Source organism: Oryzias latipes, chromosome 1 (genome assembly GCF_053564925.1).
Source record: "Oryzias latipes strain Hd-rR chromosome 1, Olatipes_Hd-rR_3.1".
Taxonomy (NCBI): Eukaryota; Metazoa; Chordata; class Actinopteri; order Beloniformes; family Adrianichthyidae; genus Oryzias; species Oryzias latipes.
In genome coordinates, this window is record NC_136237.1 from 28,721,770 (window position 1) to 28,748,979 (window position 27,210).

General features: G+C 38.9%; 1 long non-coding RNA gene across 1 annotated transcript; it reads right to left on the minus strand.

Moving 5' to 3' along the window:
- Positions 1 to 10,928: 10,928 nt before the first annotated feature.
- Positions 10,929 to 26,962, minus strand: LOC144994570 (uncharacterized). The gene is made up of 2 exons (XR_013658133.1): positions 25,453 to 26,962; positions 10,929 to 24,426 (listed from the first exon to the last, which is right to left on the minus strand). It is a non-coding gene; the product is annotated as an uncharacterized LOC144994570 (long non-coding RNA).
- Positions 26,963 to 27,210: the final 248 nt, after the last annotated feature.

Genomic DNA, 27,210 nt, shown 5'->3' on the forward strand with positions numbered 1-27,210 from the left:
TTTGACCAGCCTGCCTGAGCCAGTGTTTTTCTTGTGGGGATCTTTTCTGCCAGGGCTTGTCAGCTTGGTCAGTGGATGTTGCTGCAGTTGTCTCCCTTGCTGGGACAGCTGGAGTTAAACACAGCAGCTCACGGCTCTGAAGTGGACCCCGTTGCTGTCCCAGTCTGGATGGGCACTGTGGCGATGTTCCAATGGCCAGGCTGGCTCCTGGTATAAAGAGATTCCCAAATACCATTTCCTAACCGCAGAGCCAAGGATGTGTTTACATGTTTAGGTCAAAAATGTGATGAACAGCTTCATGTTGTCTATTGATGTAAGTTTAAACCTAAACATGTTTCCCTGTTACTAATCCAGTTAATATGGTTCTCCATCTGTGTCTAGGTGATAGAAAAGCATTTTTCTTTATATTTAGAGCTCTAAGCAAACAAACAGTTGTCTATATAAAAGAGCTTTTACAATTGTGCACTTTTAGCAGGTCTCTGAGTTCATGTGACCAATGTATGGTGGATTTTCACAGACCTTGTTTAAAACTGAAGGTGAGAGAGACTTAGAGAAATGGCTTCATTGTTCTGGAGTTCTTTGTTTCATCCACAGAAGAGTAGAATTGGTGATTGATTTTGAAAAGCTGCTGAAAAAAGTATCTTTTCAAATTGCAATTTCTAACTTGGGTTTTACATTTTGTGTTCCATTTTTTGTGCTTTAATTGGGAAGCATTTGTTATTTGTTTGGTGTTTTTAAGGTTCTGCAAATATACACATCATTTTTTAGAGACATTTGTTATCAGTTGTGTTTGTTGATTTGTAGTTTAATTTCATTGGATGTATAGATGTCGTGTGGGGGGGAGGCTCGAGAGCAGGTAGGACCCAGGCGCAGAGACGGGAGGCAAACGGGTTCAGGGCAAGTGGGTTTATTTAACTAACAAAAAGCGCTGCAGAGCAGGATGACAAAACTAAAAACAAAAACTTACTGTGGCATGGCAAGGGACATGGACGCCAGACAAGAAGACGTGATCAACATGAGCAGAAGTTAATGGACCAGCACAGGAGGAAGGCAGAGACAAGACTTATATACAGACAGGGCAGACAAGACACAGGTGAACACGATTAGGGCAGATGGGGACCAAAGGAAGTAAAACTCAAGAAACATGACAAGACAGGAAACCTTTCAAAATAAAACAGGAAACAGAACCAAACAAGACAGAACAAGAACTAAAGCGGAAAAAAAAGACAACAAACTGAAACCATGACAATAGAAAGGAAAAGAAGTTCAAACATTGATTATAAAAAAGGATATAAGAGATAAAAAAAAAGAAAAAGGAAAAGAAAAAAAATAAAATATTGATTTAATTGCATTTTGAATGAATAAAAAACAATGATTAATAGAATCAGAATCTGAATCAGGAATCAGAAAAAGTTTTATTGCCAGGTTCAGTAGAGCGCACTTTACAAAACGAGGAATTTGACTTGGTGTATAGTGCAATTAAGAATAAGTTAAAAATTAAGTTAACAACAACAACACACTATATACAGTAGAGTAAGGTGAATTAAAGTGGGAGCACAGATGGGCTGGGATGGTGGGGCCTGTAAGTGGCACCGACAGTCCTTTGGTGGGCGGGGGGGGGAGGGGGGGTCACCTGGGGGAGTTGGGGTTCTGTTCAGCAGGCTGGCTGCAGTGGGGAAGAAGCTGTTCTTGTGGCGCGAGGTCCTGGTCCTGATGGACCGGAGCCTCTTGCCAGAAGGGAGGGGCCGAAAGAGATTATGTCCTGGATGAGAGGGGTTGGCTACAATCCTGGCTGCCCGCCTCCAGGTCCTGGAGATGTGCAGCTCCTGGAGAGACGGGAGGTGGCAGCCGATCACCTTCTCTGCTGAGTGGATGACGCGTTGCAGCTTGGCCTTGTCTCTGGCCGTGGCCGCAGCGAACCAGACTGTGATGGAGGACGTGAGGGTGGATTCGATGATGGCGGTGTAAAAGTCTACCAGCATCTTTTCAGGGAGGTGAAACTTCTTCAGCTGCCTCAGGAAGTACATCCTCTGCTGGACCTTCTTAGTGATGGAGCTGATGTTCTGCTCCCACTTGAGGTCCTGGCTGATGATGGTTCCCAGGAAGCAGAAGGACTCCACAGAGGTCACCGGGGAGTCACAGAGGATGACAGGGGGGAGGGGGGCTGGGGCCTTCCTGAAGTCCACTGTCATCTCCACTGTCTTCAGAGCATTAAGCTCCAGGTTGTTAGCGCTGCACTATGACACCAGCCTGGCTATTTCACTCCTGTAGGCCGACTCATCTCCGTCAGAGATGAGGCCGATGAGTGTGGTGTCGTCAGCAAACTTCAGGAGTTTGACAGACAGGTGACCAGCTGTGCAGCTGTTTGTGTACAGGGAGAGTAACAGGGGTGAAAGGACACAGCCCTGGGGGGATCGGGTGCTTGTGGTCCGAGTATCTGAGACGAGCTTCCCCAGCCTCACATACTGCTGTCTGTCCGTCAGGAAGTCTGTGATCCACCTGCAGGTGGAGTCAGGCACATTCATCTTGGAGAGTTTTTAATACTAAAGATGTATGAAAGACATACCGAAAAAATATGTCTTTCAGTGTTTAACTGGCTGTCTTTGGATTATGCATGCCTGAATAATGGCCATTCTTACTCCTCATCTCTCTGTTCACTGCTTGCTAATTTACATAGCAGGGGTCCCAGCAGGAGGGGGCGGGGTTGTAACACGACTCCTTCAGCAGAGCCAGGCTGAGAGAGGCTTTGACATGTAAGATGTTAGATGTTAGAATGCCAGATGTTAGAATGACCAGTTCATTTTATATCTATGAAAATATTCAGGTAGCTATGGGACATGTTTAGCTATAGGTCTGTGAAAATTGGTGTCGATTGTTGAAACATAAGTTACCATAAAAAAATGTTTGTTTGGAGTCTAGACAGATTTAACACAGGTTTTTGGATGAAAAAGGATTTTTTATAAATCATCTGTTACACTTTTAAGTCTGAAAAAAATATGGAAGGCAGCAAACACAGATCCCTACCGTTTTTAATTTTTTTGTGCTGATATTTGAAAGATAAGTTATGCAAAAAAATAGGTGTTTGCAGTTTTGCCTAAAAAGACGTTTTCGGACCTTTTTGGATGAAATGATGTCTAAAAGTTCACCTGTAACTTCAATCATTCTGAATTTTTTTAGGAAGCAGTAGCACATAAATGCCTATGAAAGTTGAATTCTTGGTGCTGATAACCTAAACAGAATTTATGCTAAAAATCTTTGTTCAGTCCAAAATTGTATAGGAAAAAAAGAGGTATGAAGTTTCTCATAGACCCTATTGTGTTACATATCAAAGCTGGAGGTTATTAAAGGCATCTAATTCTGAAATCTCAGCTTCCTGAGACAAACGGCTGATTTATAATAAATTTCTATTATTTGGGTGCACATAATCGACCACTTCCTGTTACGCAGGCACCGTCAGGTGTACACCCATGAAACTTCAGATTATGAGAGAGGACCCTTCTGAGTATCTCCAGTTTTAATTTCATGCACATCGGACAAAGCAAAGAGAAAATACAGGGCAGAATGTGCCCCATACAATAACTAGGTGGCGCTATAGAGCTCGTCCAAAGTTGTCATATCCATGGGTTCAGAATGGAAGCTTCATCATATCCATTGAAATTCAGTGAGATTGGACAAGGAATGGGCACATGAGAGCAACATTTGTGTGCATGGCGAGACGCCCAACTTTGCCGCTCTGTCAAGACCACACCCCTGCGTTGAAAGATATGTTTTTTATCAGAGTAAACTTCAATGGTTTTTCAACAGGTGGACGTCATTTTGAGGTGTGTCGGCTCATCCTACTTGGAGCAGTGATGCTCCAAGTAAAACATGTCATTTCCTGTTGTCAGCAGGTGGCGCTACACCTTTTCCGTATTCTTCCACTCCAGATGTGTTCAGAGTCAGACTACAATCATGCATACCAATTTGGGATCAAATTGGATTATGCATGGCTGAGTAATGGCCATTTTTCTTTTCATGGCGTGATTTCGAAACGCCTTCGAATTTTGACGTGCCGCCACGGTCACAAACGACCATAAAAACTTAAAAGCTTCGCAATTTAACATCAGACATGTGTCTAGTTTACAAAACCAAAGTTTGGAGTCATTGTTCACAAATCTCTAGGAGGAGTTCGTTCTAGAACGAGGCCTGCAAATGACCAAAACACAGCAAAAATGACATATTGACATCAATATAGCAGACTTCCTGTGCAACTGACAGCTTGGTCCCAAGAGACTTTTTTGTAGGTTTCCATCTGATGAACATGTCCTGTAAATATCAAGCTTGTATGTTAAAGAACATGGCGGGGCTCGCGAAAACAAACATTGTAGGTGGCGCTATTGAGTCATTTTTGTGCACCCATGCGAGAGCTGTATATCTAAGGTGGAGATATGTAAGAGACATCTCATTCTGAAATCTCAGCCTCGTGATACAAACGGTTGATTTTTTATGAATTTTTAATTATCTGACTGCAACGCAATCAACCACTTCCTGTTTGGCGGTGGCTTGCGCAAGCACCGTCAGGTGTACGCCCATGAAACTTTAAACAATGAGAGAAGACCCTTGTGAGTATCTCCTGTTGTAATTTTATGAACGTCTGACAAAGCACAGAGAAAAGATAGGTCAAAATGTGACAAAAAATGTATTTGTTTATATCTAGGTGGCGCTATGGTGCTCGTCCAAGATTGTCATATCCATGGTTTCAGAATGGAAGCATCATCATCTCCATTGAATTTAAGTGAGATCGGACAAGGAATGTGCACGTGAGAGCAACTTTTGTGTGCATGGCGAGACGCCCAACTTCGCCGCTCTGTCACGACCACACCCCCGCATTGAAAGTTATGGCTTTTTGTCAGAGTAAACTTCAATGGCTTTTTAACAGGTGGATATCATTTTGAGGTGTGTCGGCTCATCCTACTTGGAGCAGTGATGCTCCAAGTCAAACATGTCATTTCCTCTTGCCAGCAGGTGGCGCTACACCTGTTCCGGATTCTTCCACTGCAGATGTGTTCAGAGTCAGACTGCAATCATGCACATAAATTTTGGATCAAATTGGATTATGCATGGCTGAATAATGGCCATTTTTCTTTTCATGGCGTGTTTTCAAAATGACCTCGAATTTTGACGCGCCGCCACGGTCACAAACAACCGTAAAAACTTAAAAGCTTCGCAATTTAACATCGGACATGGGTCTAGTTTACAAAACCAAAGTTTGGAGTCATTATTCATAAATCTCTAGGAGGAGTTCGTTCTAGAACGAGACCTGCAAATGTCCAAAATGCAGCAAAAATGACATATTGACATCAATATAGCAGACTTCCTGTGCAACTGACAGCTTGGTCCCAAGAGACTTTTTTGTAGGTTTCCATCTGATGGACATTCCTTGAAAAAATCAAGCTTGTATGTCAAAGCATGTGGCGGGGCTCGCCAAAACAAATTTTGTAGGTGGCGCTATCGAGCCATTTTTGTGCACCCATGTCAGTCTCCCATAAAATATAAAATTTTTCGCGACTCCTGATGTGTGTGCGAAATTTGGTGAGTTTTGGGGTATGTTAAAGGCCTCAAAAAGGCGACTGTTCCGTCGGAAGAAAAATAATAATAATAATTAAAGCTACAAGTAGCATTTAGCGGGCCCGAGCACGTGCCACCGCCTGGCACGAGCGACCGCCCCGTGAGCAACGCCCTGCTCGAGCCATTCTCGTCGTTTTTTCTTGTCCATTCTGGAGCTCCAAGCTAATGTTAATATGACAGCAGCCTGTGGGGGGGGGGGGGGGGGGGGCTGTAATCTGTTGCCTTAAGGGACAAAGACTTTTGCATATAGCATGAAAAAAATTCTTAAATCTAAGCCTCGTTTAGACCTGCTCATTTTTTCATCAAGTAGAAGAAGGTTTTTATCAGATTAAGAAACAAGCAATGATGATAATTGCTATCACTGTCCCTAAGGATGAGAACAATAGAACTCATTCAATTTTCACTACAATGTCTAGATGAGTGTCAGCTATGTCTGATAACTTGGCCAATTAGCTGGACCGGGATCTTGAAAAGTGCAGGTGGTTTAACGTCCAGTGTGATGAGTCTGTGGACGGCAACAGTTCAGCATAGCTTTTGGTTTCCACAAGAGAAGAACTCCTGACACATCTGCCCTAACAGACAACTACAAGAGGAGTTGAAATGTATAACACGGTGAAGGAGTTTTTGTGCAGAAAAAGGTACCATTAGAAAAGCCGGTAGCCATACCTGCAGACGGGGCTCCTGCTATGATTGACCGACAAACAGGTTTCATCACTCACTGTAAAGCTGACCAAGACTTTCCAAAATGTCTGCATTACTGCTGCTTCTTTCACCAGTAGGCCTTATGTGCAGAAGTGATGGGCTCTGGACATATAATGACTCCTATTGTGAAAATCATAAAAAACCTCAGCTGCAAAGCAAAACAGAACAGGATTTTTAAGGTGCTATTGGTGGAGATATCTGCTGAATATGGTGAATCTGAACTTGTATTCTTGACTGACATTACTGGAAAACTAAACCACTTGATCTGCGAGCTGCAAGACATTGGCAAAACTATATTTTTTTATTGACCAGCCTGCCTGAGCCAGTGTTTTTCTTGTGGGGATCTTTTCTGCCAGGGCTTGCCAGCTTGGTCAGTAGATGTTGCTGCAGTTGTCTCCCTTGCTGGGACAGCTGGAGTTAAACACAGCAGCCTCACGGCTGTGAAGTGGACCCCGTTGCTGTCCCAGTCTGGATGGGCACTGTGGTGATGTTCCAATGTTCAGGCTGGCTCCTGGTATGAAGAGATTCCCAAGTACCATTTCCTAACCGCAGAGCCAAGGATGTGTTTACATGTTTAGGTCAAAAATGTGATGAACAGCTTCATGTTGTCTATTGATGTAAGTTTAAACCTAAACATGTTTCCCTGTTACTAATCCAGTTGATATGGTTCTCCATCTGTGTCTAGGTGATAGAAAAGCATTTTTTTATATTTAAAGCTCCAAGCAAACAAACAGTTGTCTATATAAGAGCTTTTACAATTGTGGACTTTTAGCAGGTCTCTGAATACATGTGACCAATGTATGGTGGATTTTCACAGACTTTGTGTAAAACTGAAGGTGACAGAGACTTTGGAGAAGTGGCTACATTGCTCTGGACTTCTTTGTTTCATCCACAGAAGAGTAAAATATGTGATTGATTTTGAAAAGCTGCTGAAAAATGTATCTTTTTAAAATTGCAATTTCTAATTTGGGTTTTACATTTTGTGTTCCATTTTTTGTGATTGTATTAGAAAGATTTGTTATTTATTTGGTGTTTAAAGGTGGTACATAATGTATATACACAATCTTCTTAGAGACATTTGCTATATGTTGTGTTTGTTGTCGTTGTAGTTTAATTTCTTTGGATGTATTGAAAGGAAATGAAAAGAAGTTGCAGCATTGATTAAAAAAGCATAAAAGAGACATTTACTGTCTGATGTTACATCTGTAGGAGTGTACTGAGACTGGGTTTTGTTTTGGAGCACATTCATATATTTTGTTTGTAAAAAAAAAAATAAAATAAAATATAAAGTTAATTGCATTTTGGATGAATAAAAAAGCAATGATTAGTGCTAAGGATGTATAAAAGACAAACAAAACAAAGGAAATTGCTGTATTTTAGTGTTGAACTAGGCTTTCTAACTGTTCTACTTTCTGTCTGCCATTCCTGGCTAATTTACATGTGAGCACACAGCCGGGGGGCTAACTCCACTCCTGCAGCAGGGGAGACTGATGAAAAGCTTGAGGATGTAAGATTGAATAAATAAAATCCTAGAGTTGACCAGTTCATTTTATAAATGTAAATATTTTTTATTTTGGTGCTGATAAACTAAACAGATGTTATGATAAAAATATTTGCTTGAGTCAAAATGTCCAAAAATTTGCTTTCAGCACAATAGGGTGATTAAGGTGGTTAAATGTTTATCGTACGTATAGTGCTGCTTTTCAAACGTGGAGCTTTGTAAGACGCATCTAATTCTGAAATCTCAGCTTCCTGAGACAAACGGCTGATTTCCTATGAAGCTTGATTATATGATCATGCTTCATGATCATTTATGAACATATATAGCTCGTCCAAAATTGTCATATCCATGGGTTCAGAATGGAAGTTTCATCAAATCTATTTAATTTCAGTGAGATCAGACAAGGAATGTGAACGTGAGAGCAACATTTGTGCATGGCGAGATACCCAACTTCGCCGCTCTGTCACGACCACACCCCCGCGTTGAAAGATTTGTTTTTCATCAGAGTAAACTTCAATGGTTTTTCAACAGGTGGACGTCATTTTGAGGTGTGTTTGCTCATCCTACTTGGAGCAGTGATGCTCCAAGTAAAACATGTCATTTCCTGTTGCCAACAGGTGGCGCTACACCTGTTTCGGATTTTTCCACTGCAGATGTGTTCAAAGTCAGACTACAATCATGCACAACAAATTTGGATCAGATTAGATTATTTATGGCTGAGTAATGGCCATTTTTCTTTTCATGGCGTGATTTCGAAACGACCTCAAATTTTGACGCGCCGCCACGGTCACAAACAACCGTAAAAACTTAAAAGCTTCGCAATTTAAGATCGGACATGTGTTTAGTTTACAAAACCAAAGTTTGGAGTCATTGTTCAAAAATCTCTAGGAGGAGTTCGTTCTAGAACGAGGCCTGCAAAGGACCAAAATAGAGCAAAACTGACATATTGACATCAATATAGCAGACTTCCTGTGCGACTGACAGCTTGGTCCCAAGAGACTTTTTTGTAGGTTTCCATCTGATGAACATGTCCTGTAAATATCAAGCTTGTATGTTAAAGAACATGGCGGGGCTCTCAAAAACAAACATGGTAGGTGGCGCTATTGAGCCGTTTTTTGTTCACCCATGCAAGTGCTGTGTATCTAAGTTGGAGATATGTAAGAGGCCTCTCATTCTGAAATCTCAGCCTCGTGATACAAACGGCTGATTTTTTATGAATTTTTAATTATCTGACTGCAACGCAATCAACCACTTCCTGTTTGGTGGTGGCTTGCGCAGGCACCGTCAGGTGTACACCTATGAAACTTTAGACGATGAGAGAAGACCCTTATGAGTATCTCCTGTTGTAATTTTATGAATGTTGGACAAAGCACAGAGAAAAGATAGGTCAGAATGTGACATAAAATGTATTTGTCAATATCTAGGTGGCGCTATGGAGCTCGTCCAAGATTGTCATATCCATTGGTTCAGAATGGAAGCCTCATCACCTCTATTGAATTTCAGTGAGATTGGACAAGGAATGTGCACGTGAGAGCAACTTTTGTGTGCATGGCGAGACGCCCAACTTCGCCGCTCTGTCACGACCACACCCCCGCATTGAAAGTTATGGCTTTTTATCAGAGTAAACATCAATGGCTTTTCAACAGGTGGACATCATTTTCAGGTGTGTCGGCTCATCCTACTTGGAGCAGTGATGCTCCAAGTAAAACATGTCATTTCCTTTTACCAGCAGGTGGCGCTACACCTATTCCAGATTCTTCCACTGCAGATGTGTTCAAAGTCAGACTACAATCATGCATATCAACTTTGGACAATATTGGATTTTGCATGGCTGAGTAATGGCCATTTTTCTTTTCATGGCGTGTTTTCAAAATGACCTCCATTTTCGACGCGCCGCCACGGTCACAAACAACCGTAAAAACGTAAAAGCTTCGCAATTTAACATCGGACATGTGTTTAGTTTACAAAACCAAAGTTTGGAGTCATTATTCACAAATCTCTAGGAGGAGTTCGCTCTAGAGTGAGGCCTGCAAATGTCCAAAATGAAGCAAAAATGACATATTGACCTCAATATATCAGACTTCCTGTGCGAGTGACAGGTGGGTCCTTTCAGACTTTTTTGTAGGTCTCCATCTGAAGAACATGCCCTGTAAAAATCAAGCTTGTACGTTAAAGCGTATGCGGGGCGTCGGGACAAAAGTCACTGTAGGTGGCGCTATCAAGCCGTTTTTCTGCGCCCATGCCAATCTCCTATAAAATACGAAATTTTTCGCGACTCCTGATGTGTGTGCCAAATTTGGTGAGTTTTGGGGTATGTTAAAGGCCTCAAAAAGGCGACTCTTCCGGTAGAATAATAATAATAATAATAATAATTAAAGCTACAAGTAGCATTTAGCGGGCCCGAGCACGTGCGACCGCCTGGCATGGGCGACCGCCCCAAGAACAACGCCCTGCTCGAACCGTTTGGCTTCAGTCTTCCTTCTGGTTTCTGGAGCTGCAAGCTACATTTAACATGATTGACACAACTGCCCTAACAGACAACTACAAGAGGAGTTTTAATGTATAACACGGTGAAGGAGTTTTTGTGCAGAAAAAGGTACCATTAGAAAAGTTGGTAGCCATACCTGCAGACGGGGCTCCTGCTATGATCAATAGACAAACAGGTTTCATCACTCACTGTAAAGCTGACCCAGACTTTCCAAAATGTCTGCATTACTGCTGCTTCATTCACCAGCAGGCCTTATGTGCAGAAGTGATTGGCTCTGGACACATAATGACTCCTATTGTGAAAATCATAAAAAACCTCAGCTGCAAAGCAAAACAGCACAGGATTTTCAAGGTGCTATTAGAGATGTCTGCTGAATATGGTGAGTATGAATAAGAATATGGTAAATTTGAACTTGCAGTTTTGACTGACATTACTGGAAAACTAAATCACTTTTACTGTGATCTGCAAGGCAATGGCAAAACTATATATTTTTTTGGAACAGACTGCAGTGTTTCTTGTGCGGATTTTTTCTGCCAGGGCTTGTCGGCTTGGTCTGTGGTTGTTGCCCTTTCTGGGGAAGCTGGAGTTTAACTTTGCAGCCTCACGGCTGTGAAGTGGACCCCGTTGATGTTCTAGTCTGGGTGGGTGCGGTGGGGATTCTCCTATGGCGAGATTTATAGAAATTTCTCTGATTAAAAAAGTTAATTCATGAAGACATATATTCACTGACATTAAAAAAATGTTTATGTGACCTCAGAACACGGACATTGTAGGGAATCGAACCCCATCCCAGTAACTGGGAGTACCATTACCAATGTCTTTTGCTTTTTTGAAGTCACATGGCAAGGAAAGCAAAACCTGCATCATGAATAACTAGGCCATAGGAATGCAATAGATACATAAATTTCAATTACTTTCTGAAGTACTTTTTGAGTACTTGTAATATGTTTGTAAATCAGATGGTTTGAAATTTAGAAATATGCAAAAAAAGGATTTTGATTCTTTACTCAATTGCTAACTACAGAAAAAAATGTAAATTTGTAATGCCTTATATGTATTCATGATGCAGGAAAAGAAACCATATTTCCATAAAGTCAGAGGATTGTGACTTAACAGAGATAAAGATGTCACCATCTCTCCCCGTCTCCTTCGCCACAAAAACTGACACCAGCATGTATTTAGTTAAACATTTGACGTTTTAATTTAAGTCAGACGTTGTGACTCAACAGAGATAAAGATGTCACCATCTCTCCCCGTCTCCTTCGCCACAACAACTGACACCAGCATGTATTTGGTTAAACATTTGACGTTTTATATCAAGTCAGACGTTTGTGACTTAAAAGAGATAAAGATGTCGCCATCTCTCCCCTTCTCCTTCGCCACAACAACTGACACCAGCATGTATTGAGTTCAACATTTGACGTTTTATATTAAGTCAGACGTTTGTGACTTAAAAGAGATAAAGATGTCGCCATCTCTCCCCGTCTCCTTCGCCACAACAACTGACACCAGCATGTATTTGGTTAAACATTTGACGTTTTAATTTAAGTCAGACGTTGTGACTTAACAGAGATAAAGATGTCACCATCTCTCCCCGTCTCCTTCGCCACAACAACTGACACCAGCATGTATTTGGTTAAACATTTGACGTTTTATATTAAGTCAGACGTTTGTGACTTAAAAGAGATAAAGATGTCGCCATCTCTCCCTTTCTCCTTCGCCACAACAACTGACACCAGCATGTATTGAGTTCAACATTTGACGTTTTATATTAAGTCAGACATTTGTGACTTAAAAGAGATAAAGATGTCGCCATCTCTCCCTTTCTCCTTTGCCACAATCATCAACAGTCACTTACATGTGTAAAACGACAAAGAACCCCATCATGATCACTAAAGTATGTTTGTACAACTGTACATTCGACTTTATAGTTTGTTGTTTTTAAGTACACATGATCGATTATCGTATTTTTTAACGTTGTGTTTTCAGAAACCAGTTGAATGAAACCTTTATGTGCCATGAAATCAGTTATTGTCTTAGAGTTTACTAAGTTTTCATTAAAATCACCCATTATAGCAATGGTATCACCCAGGGGCTCCAAAAGATCAACTAATTTCTTAAGGTTCTCTCTAAATAATGAAATGGCATATGATGGTGGACGATACAGAACTGCCACGACTATGTTTGATGTAATAAATCTGTGCACTAAACATTCAATATCTACATTTTGTATCTCTACATGTTCAAACAGGATATTTTCAACGGTGTACATTCCAACACCACCATGTTTTAAGCCTTTAATCACATTCAGTCTAGGATCTACTCCACTATAAGACAGTGAGCGTGGCATACTATAAAAATTATACCCACTGATGTTCAATGCATCAGTTAAAGGTGCATTTGGAAGCCATGTTTCAGTTACAGCTATGCAGTTAACATGTAACTGTTTTGTGCACAAAGCTAAGTCCTTTACATGCCACTGTAAATTTTGCACATTCATGAGGAAAATGCTGAATTCACATGAACTAGAAGTGAGATTTTCTTTATTTATCAGATATTGAGGCATGTTTGCCACATATTCAGAAACTGTTTTGTTACAGTAAATGGCCTGTTCCTTAAAATCTTGAATAATTAAACCAGACAAACTTGTTACGCGGCTTAATGCAACATAAGCCTGCCCAGGAGCAAAAGTTTTTTTCAAAGACACAACAACATTATCAATGGTAAGACCCTGAACTTTATGAACAGTACAAGCCCAAGCAAGTTTTAGAGGAAACTGACGTCTCAGACCACCTCTTCCTGTGACTCGTTCCTCTTCTGGAACAATGGCTACAGAACCTGAGACAAGCCCTGGATGATTTTCATACTGTTTCTTCCGTTGTCTTCCAATGTCTTTATTATCAAAATTCACAAAAACAATTTGTGGAAAGTCAGAGTTTCTATAGACAATATCAGTCACAATTCCACATGCACCATTGACAAGACCATCTGCCACATCAACATTTTTACAGAGCATGACACGTGCATTCTTCCCCAAAAGAAGTCTTTCTGCTAGACAAGTATTGTTAGCATTTGAATGATTACCACTTAGTAACACTTGTCTACCTGTTTCCTTACAATTTACATAATCTTGAGCTTTAATAGTTACATACTCTGGACAGGATGAGTGTAGATGGGTTAAATTATGTTGATTTACTTGACCATTAGTTGGGAAAATATGTAAAGCAGAGCTGCCTTCTCCCGTTTCACGTGACTTCAATTGTTGGATATCACTTTTTAACATTTCAGTACCTTTGCATCGTGTCCTAACTCTGCCGAGTAATTTGGCAAATTCCTGATCTTTTTGGCGTACAATGGTTTCTAGGCAAACAATTTCAAACACACCACACCAAAGATCCATACCCACATTTTCTACATACAATGGTTTTCCTCTCACTGGAGGTAATTGAAAGAAATCCCCAACTGCAATAATACAAACATTTCCAAACAATGCAGAGTTACCAGTTTGCTTTATTTGCCTCAGACGCCCATGAATATATGCTAATAAATTATGATCTACCATGGATATTTCATCAATTATCAAAATCTGTAAACTGCTGTAAATGGCACGTAAAGAATTTAATTTTTCCTCACCCAGTGGTGTGTAAGGTAAGCGGACATCTTTACCAATACAAAAAGTGTTGTGTATAGTACTTGCTTGTACATTAAACGCAGCAATTCCTGTGGGAGCCGTCAACAAAACACAGATGTCATCTACATGACGACAAAGAGGAGACAATAGTCTATTTGATTCATATTTTATTGCTTTAATTAGGTGAGTTTTACCAGTCCCTGCACCTCCTGTTATGAACAGGTGGAATGGTTCTGGCTTTTTTCCCAAAACCTTTTCCACACACCATTTTCTCACTTGGTAAAAAATATCCATCTGAATTTCATTTAAAGAGCGAATTAAAGCCAAGCCATCACTACGAGGCATTTTTGTGTTATTCAGTTGAAAGAAATGGCTATGTTGAGCAGAAACTCTTAAATCAGGAATATCAAATTCCTGTTCATCATCGACACTTTTTTGGTTCTGCAACAACTCTTGACACTCAAGTCTTTCCAATTCTTGCTCAGGGCATAATTCACACCAGGCATCTTCAACTACACCAGCATTATCTATCCCTTGCTGAGCATTAACCAATTTATCACCATCAATTTCAAATTTACTTCTGTTTAATGTTACCACGGACTTTACCAACTGCAGACCTGAATTACCAAGTCTTATCGTGCCCTTATGAAAAAAGTCTTGATACGTTTCAAAACCTTGAGGTTTCAGCTGGCTATCGCTGTAGTATGGCAAAAACAACTGCAGATTGCTTTGATAAAACAATTCAGGCTGTTTTGTTTCAGAGAACTTAACGTAACGTACAACAGCAGGTTGTGTGCGGGTTCTTTTTACAACATATCCAGTGTTGTTGTTCAACTTTATTCGCTTAGCAGCACTTTCATTTTTTGACAACACACGAAATTCGGAAGCAAATACTGCTAAACACATTGAAGGAAAATCATCACTCTTAGGTCTGTTCTTATATCTATCCACAATGCTTGTCATCCACATATCATCTGTGCTAACAGAATGCTTTGATGCTTTTTCTTTAAGTACTTTTAACGGTAAACTCATTTTAACAGTATTTTCACCAACAGGAAGAAACACAACTTTCCGAGAGCACTCTTTCAAATGTGCATTTGTCAGTCTATAAACACTTTCTTGAGCAGATACATCTCTGTTGTGCAAATATGTACTGCCTAATGTTTTTAGACTCTCTTTGGCAGAAGCATTTCCATCCCTGCATGCTTCCTTTTGTGCACACTGCAATAATAAACCCATTTCCTTCTCTGATTTAGAGATGTAAGAAATGATGTACACAACACATGCGTATGCGTCGACAACAAACTGTATATCCATATTAGCATTCCAGCATTTTAACAGTGGCTTGCTATATTGATTAATCCAAACTTCTTTAAGTTGACGTTTCAGCACAACATGGGTTTTCCGAGCACAACAGTTATATGCAGTTTCAAATGTGCTTTGGTTTAACCCAACAGATTCAAACAAATCCTCAACATTGTCATAAGTTGGCCCATCAGTTGAGAGAGCAGCTTTAATGTGTGCAATCAATGCAGAAGCCTCTTTTTTCTTCAATTGCGGTGTCTGTGCATTTTCTTTACAGTTGCAAGACTCTTTCTGTGATAACACACATTGACAAGACTGTGTCTCTTCAGCACTTGTGCTACGTGATATGAATGTACGCGCAGAAGGTGGTCTAGGAAAATTAAAACGACACACAGTTCCTTTTTTTTTACATGTTTTCGCATGTGTTTCAGAGTGTTTTTGCACAGATGTTACAATTTCCAGTAAGTCAATATTTGATGGTAACTCACAAGTCACATAACGATCAATAAATGCAATCACTTCAGCATCTGTATTTCTGTCAATTACAGGTGCATCCTCTATCCAAAACAGGCAATGAAGATGTGGTGAGCCTCGTTGCTGAAACTCCACCCTATAAAAATAATCCTTAATTTTTCCTATAGGACATGCAGGCGACATAAGAACCTCTTTCAGAAAACAATGCCAACGAAAATCAAACATCCGAGCAGCAGTGACAGGATTACGACGCAAAAGCTCACATCTGTCTGCCCATTCCAACTGCTCCACAGTTTCAGTTCTACCTTCGTGCTTCAGAATGCAGGAAAGTAAATTCTTCCAACGCATATCAGCTGAAGAAAATGAACAGAACCATGTGGGGATTCCAAGCTGCCTCACACAAGCCATGAGGTCTTTCTGGGCCGCCTGCCAAAAAGCTGGCGTACCTCTAATTGGTTTTAAAAATCGGTACCCATCATCAAATTCCAACATCCTTTTAATAGAATCATCACTTTTCAACAACTCTCCAGTAACTACTCGTTTATTTTTAAAATTATACTTACCTTTTCTTACTGCAATCGAAACATTTGAAACGACCTTTTCTAATTCTGTCATATATTGGGCAAAAAAAATATATTCCACATTTTGTGCAAAACGACAATCAGCATTAAGAATCCTGTTGTTAAAATATCGTGATAGAGTTAAAGGATGTTGTCTTCCATCATGATATGTTGGTCCACCCTTAGGAAACAACACAGGAAAACACTTAGCCTCATTTGTAATATCGGACAACAACTTCACCGGACTATTGCCTTCAGCGGGAGCTACATTCAAAATGTGATCAAAATATTGATCCAAAGCCTCTTGACCAATGTCTACTGGCATTAGACAAGTGTCCTGGAACATGCAATGCTGCTGTCTATCATGCAGAAGTTCATCTCCTAAAACATTTGAATCGTCAACATTTGCAGTGCATTCAACATCTTTTTCTACCACATCAGATGTTTCTTTACAAAAACCATTAATCCAATCATTATTAAATTTCACGTTGTTATAATAATAATTATGGGTTTGTAAAAACTGTAAAGCCTGCTTAACACGTTCCGTATCAACATACTGATATTCATAATGTCCTTTATAAGTAAGCTTCCGTTTTAATTTCACAGGCACAAGAGAACCCTCAATAGACATGCGTGGTAACAAATAAGTTGTTTGTTCAGTATTTGCAGGAACACAAGTAATAGGTCCATGCACGCCATTCTGTCCACCTTTGGGCAATGCTAACAGTTTCATAAATGGAATATGTAACGCTATTAGATGTTGTTCTAATTGATTTAAACATGCCAATTCCGCTGGTATAGGTTCAAGTTCTAAGTTATTTTTAACACTTTCAGCTGGTACTTTACCTTTCTTGATTTTAGCATGACACGTGTAACAAATCCACAATTTGCTTCTTGATGTTTTCATCCATTCACAATTTTTTGAGCAGTTTGCATTGCAGATATGCAAATAACCAGAAGTGATACATTGATCAGCGATAAGTCCAAGTCCTGCATTACTGTACAACTCTTTTTTACAATGTAATACTTGATGTTCAAATAACAACCTATGACATACACAACAAACAAACCCAGGTCCATCTTTAACTTTATCCAAAAATTGTTTCATAACAACATCAAACTCTTCCAACTGTTTTTTATTCAATTGTCGCTTCAATTTCATCCCATCCAACACACTTTTCCTAAAGTGAGGATCTTGACGATATTTTCTAGAACTCAGTGCTTTAACATTTTCTCTATGAGTAACATTACTCTGATATTTTCTAGAACTCAGTGCTTTAACATTTTCTCTATGAGTAACATTACTCTGATATTTTCTAGAACTCAGTGCTTTAACATTTTCTCTATGAGTAACATTACTCTGATATTTTCTAGAACTCAGTGCTTTAACATTTTCTCTATGAGTAACATTACTCTGATATTTTCTAGAACTCAGTGCTTTAACATTTTCTCTATGAGTAACATTACTCTGATATTTTCTAGAACTCAGTGCTTTAACATTTTCTCTATGAGTAACATTAATCTGATATTTTCTTTTACTCATTTCCTTAACATTATGTTTGTGTAACAAATCAAATTTATACTTGCTTTTACTCCCATTTTTAACACGATGTCTGTGTAAATCATCAGTTCTGTATTTTGCAGAACTACGTTCTTTAACCCACATTTTATGCATAGCATTTTCCCTATATTTATTTTTACTCAATTCTAATGCTCTGGATCTACGCAAAGAATCAGATGCATATTTCCTTTTACTCATATCTTTTTTCTTCTGTTTATGCAGTTCACTTGTTTGATATTGCATTTTGTGGTAAAAAGATCTCCTTTTTTTTAGATACTTTGAAAAGGAAGATTCACCAACTGAATCACAACTAACATTATGTGGTTGAAAAGAACGACATCTTAACAGTGGTTTCTCAGAACAAATACTATTGCTTTTACACCAATTGGCACACCCAATTTTACCACTACAATGAACACAAACAACAACCTCGTAATATTTCTCACCACATTCTCGCAAATAAATTGCTTGATTTCCAAGTATTTTATTTACAGGGTTATACTTTCTCCATATGCTACCATTGTGTACAAAAATTTCTACTCCCAAAACATTTGAAGTAGCTTGAATGTCAATCTCACATACAAAACTGCCAACATATTTCATACGTGACTTTTGAATGTACTCAGACACTGTGGCATATCCTTTCTCCAGCAACTTCATATGAATGTCACTGTTCTTTAGCATAAACTTAACAACAGCCAGTCGAACTCTTCTATGACAATTTTCAGATCCACTAATGACTCGAGAAATAGCACGAAAAAAACTATTGCCATCATTTAATGTGACCTCTGTCTTACAAATAGAACCAAGCGTTACATTATTAGTTGGAATGTCTTCATACTGCTTCACAAAATCTAAATCAATATGTTTTGACAACAAAACTGCACTCTCAAACGACAATGGATAAAAACTGAAAGCATTTTCAACTAAATTGTTACTTTGATAAATTTCACTGTTTTGGTGATCATTGTTAACCAATGCACTAAACAAAACTTCATTACAATCACCAACTTCAGACCTGCCATGTTTAACACTCTTGCAATCTCCTTCTGACAGCATTTCTGAGTCTCTTTTGCGTTGCCTCATATTATGACCCAAATTATTTTTTTCCATAGATTTACACAACCCAAAACAACGCTGCTGCTGAAACATTTCAACGCAAGTTACAACTTCATAATGACACTCATTTATATTTTGCAAATATATGCCTTGTTTAGATATGGCCTTACGTTGACAGGCATATTTCAACCAACGTTCATTGTGAAATGTATACACACTCACACCCAAGTAGTCAGCTGTAGCTTGAATTTCAACCTCTGTAGCCCAACTACCAGAAAATCTCATTCTAGAAACATTGAGATATTCATCCACAGACATATTTTCAGATCTCAAAAGAGAACTATAATTTCCAACATTCTTTTGTAAATGTGTGACAACTGCACGTCTTAACTTTATGTGATTTTTCTCTGTACCACTAATAACTTTGGACACAGCCCTAAAAAAACAATTGCCATCGGCTACTATATGATCAGTTTGACATGGAATTCCCAACATATCAACCTCTAGAGGGTTAGAACAAGCAGTGTTTTCACAATGCACATTCAGTTGTTTACACAATGCTTGTGTAACATCAAAATCAACAGGGTAAAACTCAAGTTTCTTTGATGAAACATCAAGAAACTCAACATCCAAACTAGCTTCATTAGCATCATACCATTTTGTCTTCTTTGATTCACGTTGCACAGTAGAAAGCTTACGCTTTCTGTTACTTTCATGCAACGGTAAGGGACCAGTTTGAACATCTAAACTGCACCCGAAACCAAACTGTGACCCAGTATTTAATCCAGTTTTACAATCCTTCTCAAGCACACTTTGTTTATTTTTCTCACTATGATCATTGTCAGTAACAGCAACGGATGCAATTTCAAAAGCCATTTCTTTCCCTGCAAGTGAAATACTCAGGCAACAAATATAATTGTATAAATCATTAAGACTAGGAAGGTACATGATAATACTTCTTCCATTTACATCTGCCATTCCAGTACCACTGCGTGCATGTGAATCCACCACAGCATAATGGCCGTTTTCTGAAATAACAGCACAAGTACTACTGCCTATGGTCAAAAAACATGTTTTATACTTGACAAGCATGTGCTCCAGTCCCTTTTTAAGAGTTATCACTTCACCACTGTCAACAAATTTACCATTACTCACATTAACAATCCCAGAAACGTATTCACCATACTCAAACTTAAATAATTTACCATCAATTTCAGAATCCATGGGCAAATCAGGTACTGACAAAAACTTCAAATTTCCAGGGATGATTTTGTTTTCACACACCGAGGAGTAAAGCTGATCACCAAGAAACACAACATGGTCCAAGTCTGTTGCCTCCCACTCAAAAACACTACGATGCGTGTGTTTAGCCATACTCACCAGGGCTATTGCCATGCACTGCACACCTCTGTTTTGAAGCTGCCGATCTCCTTGATGAAAAGATCCCCTTACACAACGTTCTGTGTCAAATCTGTTACAATTGTTTTCATTTAAAATCACTGAAGATGATTTTTTTTTTAAATTACTGCCCTTTTTTCCAATTTTCAATGTATTTTTGCATTCCATTAACACTTTACATTTATCGCCAACCACAATTTTGTCATTTAACTCCTGAACATGTTCTTTTATAAAACCAGTCTGTCTTTTGCCCAAAACTGACTGATTCACACGTGCATCCTCTGCTCCCAAACCAAATGTATTATTACACCCGTCCCAAGAAGCTTCTTTCACAAACATTGAACTAATGCCAAACCATTCTGCATTCAAAGACTTTTTCAAGTTCCAAATGTGCAACATCAAGTCATTAAAGCAACTGTTGAAGACAGCCACAGATGTTCCAATATTAGAAAACATTCCAGATGAATCTCGTGCACCACAATCAACCACAACAAAATACTCTTTGTGATGAATGACAGCACAAACGAAACCCTGCAAATCCAACAAACACAGATCTTCCTCCATCAGTCGCTCCTGCATCATTTCATACAACAGTGAAAAATCTTCACTCTTTGAATCACCAGAATACACAGGCTCATTGATAGCAACATCCCAAATTCTTCCAAACACACTGAGCTTTTCAGAAACCTTGAATAACTTTTCGGAATTGTTCACACATCCATCACTTCCATTAAATGAACAAACCAACTGCACACCTTCATTTCTAATATTATCAACATCAGCGTCCCTCCATGTACACACTGGAGCAACAACATGGTTGATTGCAGCCACAACACAACATGTAAGCGATGTTGTACTATCACTTGAATTTGTCAATCTTACTTTCATTCCAGAAATCAAAGGCCTCTGTATTTGCTCCAGACAAACACAACCAGAAGTTTTACCTTCTTCCTGAACCTTACACACTTTGGTGCGACGCATATTAAATCCCTTCTTTCGTGGCATCTAAAAAAAAAATAAAAAAATGAAACCACCATTAAAATAAAATTCTCATTTCTATTATGTATACATAAAGCAATACATTTATACCACACAGACAAATAATCAAAAACATAAAATTAAATATTCAGACTATTGGAAAATAGTTATACACAAATAAATGTAACATGTGTCCTATAATACAGTGGTCCCCAACCCCCGGGCCGCAAATAATAAATAACTTACTTTACTTCCGGTTTATTTATATCTGAATCTGAAAGATGTTTTATTTTGAAAAGATGCCCGATTCTCTGTGTGACTGTCACACCCGTCTATGTCACCAGTAATGTATGGAAGCGATTCAGTAGCATTAATAAAAAGCAAAGTTAAAACCAGAAATGCTTTTTCATTTTCAAAAAGAAGCTGCATTTTGTTGACTCAAAAATAAAATGAAAAAACAATCCCCCAAAATGCTTTCTTTTCCTTCCTCAAAGCTTATTCTGTCACTTAATTAAAATGAAAATGGTATTTGACATTTCATTTTCAAGTCGTTCTCTGGTAAATGTGTAGCATAATTCATTTAGAAATGTTTAATTTGACCTTTAAAATGGATTAATAGAAATGCTTTTCTGATTTTCAAAATGAAGCTGCATTTTTTGACTCAAAATTAAAAAGAAAAAGCAATACTTCAAAATGCTTTATTTCCTTCCTCAACACAGCTTATTCTGTCACTTAATCAAAATGATAAAGAAAATGGTGTTTGACATTTCATTTTAAAAAAGGTCCACGGTAAATGTCTAGCAAAATTCATTTAGAAATGTCTAATTTGACAATTAAAATGGATTAACAGAAATGCTTTTTAATTTTGAAAATGTAGCTCAAAATTCAAATATAAAAGCAATATTTCAAAATGCTTTTTCATTTTATACTTCAATCCGCCTATTCTGTGTCATAATTAAAACGAAAATGCAAAGAGGGGATTGCATTTTAACATCCACCCTGCAAAACTTGGAGCAATATTCATTTCTTAAACACATTAGCAGAGGGGGGGTGGGGCGATGACGTCACTGCTTTCTCCGTGTGTACGGCCGCTGTCGCTGAGAGACCTGGTGTGTCTGTGTTCGCATTAAGATCACCTAAAACTGGGTCCTGTTCACAAACCGCTGGACCTGGCCTGCTCAAACCTGGATTCCTGGATCTTAATGCGAGAAATGCAGCAGAATGTTCCTTTAGCTCCCTCTTGAATCAGAAGCTGTGAATCCCAACCCAACTTCTTCAGCGTCGTCTGACCGCACGGATTTACAAACATATGATCAAGCAGAGCAGGCCTTTAATAATAATCATAACAGTAATAAAAGCACATTATGAAGATAGTCTCCTGCAGCTTCACGCTGAGTGAGTGTTTTTGGTCCAACCAGCAACCGTTTAGCATGGAGAAATCTGTCTGTTGATGGAGCTCCAGCTGTCAAACAGCAAATTTAGCTGCAAATAAATTTGTAAATATGTGAGAATTACATCAGTTTTTATTTTGTTCTGGACACCACTGGAAACACAAATTCATATGATGGTTTCTCGGATCATCGTAGCAGCATTTCCGCCTTCAGCGATCGGAGCTTCGCGCTCCGCTATGAAAAGGCAGCTGGCGGTCCGAAGATAAAAAGCTTGTCTGCGTGCGTCAGGAGGAGGACCGCAGAAGACGGACATGCTGCTAGTTAGTCCTGAGAAGCTGTGCAAACTCATCAGAAGTTCACAACCATCACAAAACCCTCTTCTCTGCCACTAACAGTCTGCTCCTGGTGCGTGTGTCTTTCAGCAGGCGGACACACGGAGAAAGCAGTGACGTCATCGCCCCGCCTCCCCTCTGCTAATGCTTTTAAGAAATGAATATTGCTCCAAGTTTTGCAGGGTGGATGTTAAAATGCAAATGCAATCCCCTCTTTGCATTTTCATTTTAATTATGACACAGAATAAGCGGTTTGAAGTATAAAATGAAAAAGCATTTTGAAATATTGCTATTATATTTGAATTATATTTGAATTTTGAGCTATTTGATGCAGCTACATTTTGAAAATTAAAAAGCATTTCTGTTAAACCATTTTTATTGTCAAATTAGACATTTCTAAATGAATTATGCTACACATTTACCATGCACCTTTTTTTAAATGAAATGTCAAATACCATTTTCTTTATCATTTTAATTAAGTGACAAAAAAGCTGTGTTGCAGTATAAAATGATAAAGCATTTTGAAGTATTGCTTTTTCTTTTTAATTTTGAGTCAAAAAATGCAGCTTCACTTTGAAAATAAAAAGCATTTCTATTAATCCATTTTAAATGTCAAATTAGACATTTCTAAATGAATTATGCTACACATTTACCATGGAACGTCTTGAAAATGAAATGTCAAATACCATTTTCATTTTAATTTTAATTAAGTGACAGAATAATCAGTGTTGAAGAAGGAAATGAAAAAGCATTTTGGTGGATGGCTTTTTCATTTTATTTTTGAGTCAAAAAATGCAGCTTCATCTTGAAAATTAAAAGGCATTTCTGGTTTTGACTTTGCTTTTTATTAATGCTACAGAATCGCTTCCATAGTAACACAGACCAAGGTGCTCCTCTCAGTCACGTGATAAGTTATCGCTAAAATAAAACCCAGGAGCTAGCAAAATGAGTAAAAAACAAACGTCTTTGGAAAGTTTTTTTTGCATAGGTGAAAAGGCCCAGCCAGGAGACAGAAGAGGAGCCTTCTACTTCCAGAAAAAAATAGCTACATTTTTCTTTTTTGCACCATGAGTGGCAGAAGGGGGGAGGATGATGAGAGCCATGCAATGTTCTATCCATGGGTGTCTAAATTAAAGCTGGGATGTGTGATGTCACACATCTGTTCCTCCTTCTGCGTGGCGTTGCTACAGTAATCCTCCACCAACATCTCAAAGACCTGTCCGTTAACTTAAAAAATGTGCAATCAAGTTTATTGAAACAAGGTTGGGGATCACTGCTATAATAGATTATTAAACACTGCAAATTTAACTTACCTTTACCAAACTCTTTAATGGCTTACAAAACACAACGTTCTCTGGAAAAAACAGCAAACAGCTCCTCTCTCTGTTGTCCAGACAAAGGTTTAGTCACTGGTGTGGAAGATCCCTCAGAGGAAAACTCTGGAGTTACAAATAAAAATGTAAAAGGAAAAACATTTAATTCAAACAAAAATAAATACATAAACAAACTTTAATAGACATGAAATGGTAGATGCTCTCTGGGAGGCTAATCCATAGAGGAGGTCCATTAAAACTGAATGAGGCCTTGCCGTGTGTTTTAACTTTTGGGATAACCAAAAGGCCTGTATCAGAGGACCTCAGGGTCCACAGGGGATCATACATTAAAATCATATCAGACAAATATGAAGGCCCAAGACCATAAAAACATTTATAAACTAATAATAACGTTATCAATCCTAAAGCGAACAGGAGGCCAAGCAGCCATTTTAAAATCTGTGTGTGTTCCTGCAAATATATTCATACTGGCTGCCACACTTATAGATTATATGAAAACATTTATACACAAATAAATTTAACATGTGTCCTATGAAATTATTAAACACTGAAAATTTAACTTAAAACCTAAAAAGTACAAAATAGGTTGGAACTGATCTTCAGTGGAAATACTCACGGGTCGGCACGCGTTCAAAATGTATTATATGTGAACTGCTATGTATTTGATCAATTAGAAAGGAGTTTCACTGGTTAATGTGGTTTAAAAACCGTAAAAACTACATTCGAATATTTAATTGAGAACTACAAAGATGGTGGATAGACTACAAAAAAAAACGATCTCTGAAACTGATAGAAACTTGTTGTTTGTCGACCAGTATCGATTCTACATGTCATTTTGTACATTTGTGTCCGTTTAAAAAGAAAATTCGTCGGTTGGTTTGCTTTGAAAAGTCTTTTTAAAATTACGTTCGAAACAAAATGCCCGCCATCACTTCCGGTTCAACGAAGTAAAAGGTCAAATTATTTGCGTTCGTCTAATCAATTTTAAGCAACTTTTACGGTTTTTTATTCAATAAAATTGATAATCAGAAGGTGAGTAGTCGTTGTGGCGATGTAAAAAAGTGTCGATGGTCGATTAAAGTAATGGTTCGTTTACAAGTCGCGGGAAAATTCATAATGGTCGTGACAAACCTCGAGTCAAATTGAAGGCGTCCTCGGCGCAGTGCGTCTGGCAAGGTCGAGTTCTTCTCACTGGGGGTCCTGTAGTCTTCCTTGCTGGTCAGGAGCGTCGAAGATCGAAGTGCAGAGGAAATGAGAAAGTTCTGAAAAGAACTGATTTGCTCAAATTCGGCAAGCTTCAGCGAAATTCTCTGTGGGGTGTGATTCTCCAGTCGTCCAGCAGGGGTCGAGCAGAGGGAGTACTCAGACGAAAATGCCCTGCCTTCAATGGCTTGACCAGCTGCTTGACTTGTGGTTTTTCCCATCATGCATTTTATCGTTCGTATTTGATGAAGTAGATTGATTACATGTTATTGCTTTCATGAAATAATAGAAGTTCTACTTCGTTTAGTTCCGTATGTATGTGTAGAACATTTTATAGTAATTATTTTATTGATCATTAGTCCGTTAGGGAACATTGTAGCTGTTGGGTTTGTGCCCCATTGGCATGAGTTCTCCCATGGACCAATCAGACAGCTCCGTTTTTAGTTTGATCCCAAGGGTTAAAATCTAATAAAATTACATTCCAATCCCAAAGTGGTGGTGTGTTGTCTTCTTTGTGTTATGTCTGTGTTCAAAAAAATGTTTTGTGGGTGATTCTGTTAGATACATCTCACAAGAAACGTTTGCTATTCAGGGGTTGTGACGTCATACTTCCCATGATGCTTTGCTGGTGGGGGAAGCCTGCTGCATGTGAACTTTGTCAAAGAACAACAAAATCTTTTACAGCATAAATACTTAACGGTCACCTGCTACCTAGAGGCCGAATTGTAATCCCTTTGACTCTCTCTGGTGGACTTTTCTTAGAAGTTCAATCGGCTGCTTTATTTAAGTTGAGAAATCTTCATATCTATAAATATAAAGAAGTCTAAAAAATTTTTCAAAACACAACTGCCCTTACAGACAATTAAAAGAGGAGTTGAAATGTATAACACGGTGAAGGAGTTTTTGTGCAGAAAAAGTACCATTAGTAAAGCTGGTAGCAGTGACTGCAGACGGGGCTCCTGCTATGATCAATAGACAAACAGGTTTCATCACTCACTGTAAAGCTGACCCAGACTTTCCAAAATGTCTGCATTACTGCTGCTTCATTCACCAGCAGGCCTTATGTGCACAAGTGATTGGCTCTGGACACATGATGACTCCTATTGTGAAAATCAACACCTCAGCGGCAAAGCAAAACAGCACAGGATTTTCAAGGTGCTATTGGAGGAGATGTCTGCTGAATATGGTGAATTTGAATTTGGTGAATCTGAACTTGCATTTTTGACTGAAATTACTGAAAAACTAAATCACTTGAACTTCGAGCTGCAAGGCAATGGCAAAACTATATTTTATTTATGGAACAGCCTGCAGTGTTTCTTGAGGGGATCTTTTCTGCCAGGAAACTTCAGGAGTTTGACAGAAAGGTGACCAGCTGTGCAGCTGTTTGTGTACAGGGAGAGTAACAGGGGTGAAAGGACACAGCCCTGGGGGGATCGGGTGCTTGTGGTCCGAGTATCTGAGACGAGCTTCCCCAGCCTCACATACTGCTGTCTGTCCGTCAGGAAGTCTGTGATCCACCTGCAGGTGGAGTCAGGCACATTCATCTTGGAGAGTTTTTAATACCAAAGATGTATGAAAGACATACCGAAAAAATATGTCTTTCAGTGTTTAACTGGCTGTCTTTGGATTATGCATGCCTGAGTAATGGCCATTCTTACTACTCATCTCTCTGTTCACTGCTTGCTA